This window comes from Colobus angolensis, unplaced genomic scaffold, assembly GCF_000951035.1.
Source record: "Colobus angolensis palliatus isolate OR3802 unplaced genomic scaffold, Cang.pa_1.0 Scaffold101, whole genome shotgun sequence".
NCBI classification, from domain to species: domain Eukaryota; kingdom Metazoa; phylum Chordata; class Mammalia; order Primates; family Cercopithecidae; genus Colobus; species Colobus angolensis.
This window is the reverse complement of record NW_012111031.1, coordinates 7,593,302-7,599,450: the sequence shown is the minus strand read 5'-3', so window position 1 is coordinate 7,599,450 and position 6,149 is coordinate 7,593,302. Positions and strand designations below refer to the sequence as shown.

Here is a 6,149-nt window from a genome sequence, read left to right as displayed (position 1 = left end):
GGAAGGAAGGAAGGAAGGAAGGAAGGAAGGAAGGAAGGAAGGAAGGGAAGGAAGAAAAAAAGAAAAAGAAGGAGTATGGCCTCCTCACAGGGCTAAGAATATAATGCACAGACCTGCTTTTGCTTTAATTTAAAAAGAAAGTACTGAAGCCCCATATCTTTGCAGCTATGGAATCATTTGGCAAAATTACTTTTCTTTGTTGTGTTCTAATTTGAAAGCAAAAAAAAAAAAAACAACAAAACCATTCGTCTAATATTTGTGTAGAGGGACTTGATCAGATGAGAACAAAACTTCTGGTCCCCTTTAAAGTGGCATCTACTATGTAACCCAACAAAGCGACTGTCTAAGAACTACCTCTTTAGCATTCTGCACTATTTCTCTCCTGCATTTGATATTCTGCCACAAGTGATGGCTGAGGCACCTCGTCACTGGGGGAGGTCGCTGAAGAACACTTGTTTACCATGTCATTCCTGCTTTGTCATTCTGGTGGTGGCTTGTCCATCACCCTCCTCACAGCACTTTAAAGGCACATGTGCAGTCAATGAAATGGACAGATCTAGAGAGGTTTTTATGGTTAATGGTGTTGTTACTGTGAAATATGAATGCTGTAGATGTCAGTTCATAGTTCATCATGCTGTCCACCGTTTTGGCTTTTTAGACTTTTCCCCCAATATTTTACTTTCCCCATTTCCCAATCCCTACCCTCTTAAATTTTAGTAAACTGTGTATTGTCATGCTATTGAGAAATCTAATCTGGAAATGGTTTGGGTTTTTTTTTTTTTTTTTGCCAGAGTTTTGCTGTCATCCAGGCTGGAGTGCAGTGGTCCGATCTCGGCTCACTGCACCCTCTTCCTCCTGGGTTCAAGCAATTCTCCTGCCTCAGTCTCCTGAGTATAGCTGGGATTACAGGCTTCTGCCACCATACCCAGATAATTTTGTATTTTTAGTAGAGATGGGATTTCACTGTGTTGGTCAGGCAGGTCTTGAACTCCTGATCTCAAGTAATCCACCTGCCTCAGCCTTCCAAACTGCTGGGATTACAGGCATGAGCCACTGCACCTGGCCTGGAGATGTATTTAGAGAAGGCTAGTGTTCATTCTAAAATCGTTTATATTCTCACTAATACATATATTATCTCATAGCTTCTGAGTATGTACAGTTAGAATAAGGGTTATTTGGTACCAGTTAGTGATAAAGAAGAGATGTCTAAACAATTAGACGGATGCCTATCCTGTTATAGTAGCAAAATATATCCAGACCAACTCTGATGCTGGCCACAACGGCAAAGCATTTGTTTCCAAGTTACTATTTTGGTGTCATCTTTTGGACATCTCAGAAAGCTCTCGGCTGAGCTAGAAACAGAAAGAGTTTCATTATTCAAAAGGAAAAATCTATTATATCTTGTGGGCCCAGAGTGAAAACAGCACGTGAACTCAGGGCTGCCAGCAGACCCTCGTGCCAGCTGGTTCAATGGGCAGAAGTGAGAATGTTAATAAACACTCTAATGAAAGGAAGTTGTTGGATAGTAATTAACATATGCCATTAGTATCTGTCCCTTTGGCCAGACACGGCAGACAGGCTGAAACCATACATACAAATGAGTGTCTGCTAGGACTGTGCGCCGAAGAAAGGAGGACAGTGTCATTGTGAGCGGCTGGTGTTGTCAGCAGCTTTAAATCACAGGGCCACTGAGTAACAAAAACAGGGAAGGCTTTTGTGTTTTGGAACAATTGGGTGGCTTACAATTTAAAATACTTAATAAACTTGTTTTTATTCTCATATACTTTCCTTTTACCTCAAAACCTTCTGTTTACAGTTTTGTTTTGTTAAGAAAAACACCGATTTAGCTTTTTATTTTCCTAATCAGTGAGTGAAGGACTGCAACTTAGGGCTTTTTGTTTTTAAACCACAATTTCCTCATCTCGCCAGGAAGAGAGATGACTACCTGTTTCTCAGGGGCACCCTGATAGTCGTATTTCTCAAGATCTACATTATTCCTTTCTAATTGACCTAAAATGGGTTATGGGTTAGAAATCATACCTACTACTCCCAAATACTGCCTCTTACAATACAGTGGAAAGTCAGGACTGCAAACACAGAGCTCAGTCAGCTTCAATGGCTTATTTTTTGCCAATGGGAAACTGAGGCCCAGAAAGGCGAACTGATGGTCCCTAAATCACAGACCTGGTCTGCTGACCATTGTTAAGCCTTCTCCCATCCTAGGCCACACTGTTGCATTGCCTGCTTCTTTCTTACTTTGACAATGACCAATTCCATACTACTTTGCTGAGAAAAAAAGAGAGAGACGTTAGAAAAAAACGAAACCACATTTGGATCTTCTTCATGTATGTTGATTTGCTGATAGCACACACAACATTTTAAGCATTTTAAACGCAACATTTTAAAGATACCAGAAACAGTGAAGCTTGGTGCCATTTGTTTGTATGATATCATGAGAAGTTAAAACTAGAAAGTCTAGTAGGAACAAAGGACCAGCAGATAATTAAAAGAACTATTAATAGAAGTCAGAAAGATAGAGCAAAATATAAATTGACAAAGAAGACTGGGACCACAATAAGTAAGTAGAAAATTCTGGAGGTGTCTAATGTGTGCTTTAACATGTAATTTTCCTGTTATAAATTAATACGAATAATTGAATTTGGGCATCTGTGAATAATTAAAGTTGGCTAAAGTTTCTCTTTGTGTTATCTTTGAAGAAGTAGTTAAACCATTAAAGAATAAACAAGGCTGGGTGCGATGACTCACGCCTGTAATCCCAGCACTTTGGGAGGCCAAGGCAGGCCAGCCTGGCCAACATGATGAAACCCCGTATCTACTAAAAATACAAAAATTAGCTGGTTGTGGTGGCGCATGCCTGTAATTCCAACTACTCAGGAGGCTGAGGCAGGAGAATTGCTTTAACCTGGGAGGCGGAGGTTGCAGTGAGCCGAAACCGTGCCACTGCACTCCAGCCTGGGCAACAGAGTGAGACTGTCTCAAAAATAATAAAATAAAATAAAATAAAATAAATAAAATAAGCAAAAATATAGACAAATTAGTTTAACCTACTTAAGACAAAATAACTTTCAAGCATTATTCAGGCTTTTTAAAAAAATGCTTCCTTTAAATGGGTAGCATCTACTTGCTAAAACAGACCCAGAAAAAAACCTTTATTTGCATCTTTTCACTAGTGGTTAGTTCACCTTCCAACTTAATTGAAAAATAAAGGGCTCTATTTGTTGACAGATTAAAACTACTTCTGTTTAAGAACATTCTGTGGGTGGGGATGACCAGTCTCAGGGTGGGTGCCATGTTGTTCTCCTCATTCACTGCACCTTGAGAAACTGTTAGCCATCAAGGAGATCTCCACAGAAGAGAAGGCAATTCATGGCGGACAGAAGTTGCTGTGGGCCTTTGAGAACCTTCAAACTGGCCCTCAAGGTCCATTTCAGGCAACTCGAGCTTTTCTCTGAACAAGTTAGCCTTCCTCTCAGCTGGTGGCATTGCTTATTCAGTCATTTACCTCTTCAAAGAATTTCTATTGAGCACCTTCTTAGTGTCGGATGCAGTGCCTGCCAGTGGGCCTCCATCTTTGAACATGGCGGAATGGGCACCCTAATGTAGTTTCTGCTATTTTCTGTGCTTGCCCCTTTGTCAGACTCTGTATCAGGTTATAACACCAACAAGGGTTAGTTTTTTGCCTTGGAAAAAGGACAAAGGAGCAATCAAAAGAGAAAAGGTTTCATGTTCACTTCAACTATAAATTTGAGGGCCTCACAATGCCGCACACAGCTCTTGGTAGAGAGCCTGTATCCATTCAAACGCTCATGGACAGGAGTATGAATGTTAGTGTGTATAAAGGCCCTGGAGATCATCTGGCGCAACCCTTTGGTTTTAGAAACGAGGACCCTGAAGCACAGAGAAGGAAACAAGGCTTAGGGCAAAGCCAGCTCTGTCTCCTTGCATAAAAAACAACCAAGGGGCCAGGCGCGGTGGCTCAAGCCTGTAATCCCAACACTTTGGGAGGCCGAGATGGGCGGATTAGGAGGTCAGTAGATCGAGACCATCATGGCTAACACGGTGAAACCTCGTCTCTACTTAAAAAAATACAAAAAACTAGCTGGGCGAGGTGGCGGGCACCTGTAGTCCCAGCTACTCAGGAGGCTGAGGCAGGAGAATGGCGTAAACCCGGGAGGAGGAGCTTGCAGTGAGCTGAGATCCCGCCACTGCGCTCCAGCCTGGGCGACAGAGCGAGACTGCGTCTCAAAAAAAAAAAAAAACAAAAAAACAACCAAGGAAATCTTGCTTTAAGCAGAAACGATTTGAGATTTAATACATATGTACTGGGAGGAAAGACGAACTGAGAGGACTCTACCTAAAAGACAAGTGCCAAGGAGCAACTTAAGGATATCCTGCAAAACTTTTTATAAATACTTATTTAGAAAAAGTCCTGACTAGGTGTCCTTCTAGAGGTTCAGATATGAGTGGGACACACGCACGGAGAGGCCTGGATTACAGGTGGCCACCAATTCCAGCCTACACTGCTAGGTGACTCTTGAGTCCTTCCCTGAAGATGTCTCGAACACGAGGGAAAACCATTTGTTCCCGATCGAAGAGCAATGATGACCAAGCAGGTGGCTGGTCCTTCCTGAGGCTCTGTTAATGTGAGGTCCATTTTGACAAACTCATATTCACATCCGTAGGGGACAGGTCCCCAAAGAGGACAGTGGCTCCAGCTCTCTGTGGCCCACTGACAACTCCTCTTTGGGTTTCAAAGGCCCCCTGTATGTTTACTGCAATCCCGACAGATTTCTGCCCGGGGAACTTCCCTCTTTCTTTTAGTGATTTTGCTGTTATTGTTGTTTTTAATTGCAAAAATAATATGCATTTATTATAACAAATTCAAATAACACAGAAATATAAGTAAAAACTGAACATTATTTCTCCGTTTCCCACACTTTGTGCTTCTCCTCCAATCCTTTCCTTGTGGATAACTGTAATGTACGAATTCAAGCTCGGCACGGTGGCTCATGCCTGTAATCATAGCACTTTGAGAGGCTGAGGCGTGTGGATCGCCTGAGGTCAGGAGCTCAAGACCAGCCTGGCCAACATAGTGAAACCCCATCTCTACTAGAAATACAAAAAAATTCGCTGAGCGTGGTGGCAGGCACCTGTAATCCCAGTTACTAGGGAGACTGAGGCAGGAGAATCGCTTGAACCTGGGAGGTGGAGGTTGCAGTGAGCCGAGATCGTGCCATTGCACTCCAGCCGGGGCAACAAGAGGGAAACTCCGTCTCAAAAAAATAATAATAACAAAATAAATATAATGTACGAATTCTTCAAGAAGAAAATATGTAGTATATTTTTATATAAATATTTATGTAGTATATATTTTTACACATATATACTATATATGTATCTATCCACAATTTACAGTTTTAATTTACATGTATGTGCACTTACTTATACAGAAAGTTTTTTCCAACACAAATTATATCATACCAAATGCGTTGTTTCACAACTTGCTTTTCTGACCAAATAAACTACATATTATGCTTATTTTCTCATGATAGTACAATGTGTTACAAGTGTAGATATGCACCGATTTATTTAATGAGTGCCCAGCTGATGAGCATTTAGGTTATTTTCTTTATCTTTATAAATAACCTTCAATTACCATTAGGTAACTTTCTTAACAGTCTCTCCATCCCCTGCTTTAAGCTCAGGTATATAAATCTGCCACCATATCTCAATCCTATTATGAACGTAACTCTCAATTGTGTACTAGTTAAGGAACTGCTGTACCAAATGAGGGGATGAATATGAGGTTTAAAATGTCACAAAATCAAAAGATACTAAAGGTTTACTACCACCATTTGTTACCTGTGGGTTTGCCTGATGTTGTGGTCTATTTTCTGTCGCAGTCTGGCTGCTACACTTTACCTATGTTGCCTTCCTCTCTCCCTCCCTCCCTCCCTCCCTCCCCCCCCTTTTCTTCTCTTTTCTTTTCTCTCTTTCTCTTTCTTTCTCTTTCTTTCTTTCTTTGTTTCCTTCTTTCTTCCCTCCCTCCCTCCTTCCCTTCTTTTCTTTCTCTCTCTCTTTCTCTTTCTTTTTTTCTTTCTTTCTCTCTCTCTCTCTCTCTCTCTCTC

General features: G+C 41.3%; 1 pseudogene; it reads left to right on the top strand.

Annotated features, from left to right (window-relative positions):
- The window catches only part of LOC105510708, a 95,346-nt pseudogene extending 91,727 nt beyond the window's left edge, over positions 1-3,619 (top strand).
- Positions 3,620-6,149: the final 2,530 nt, after the last annotated feature.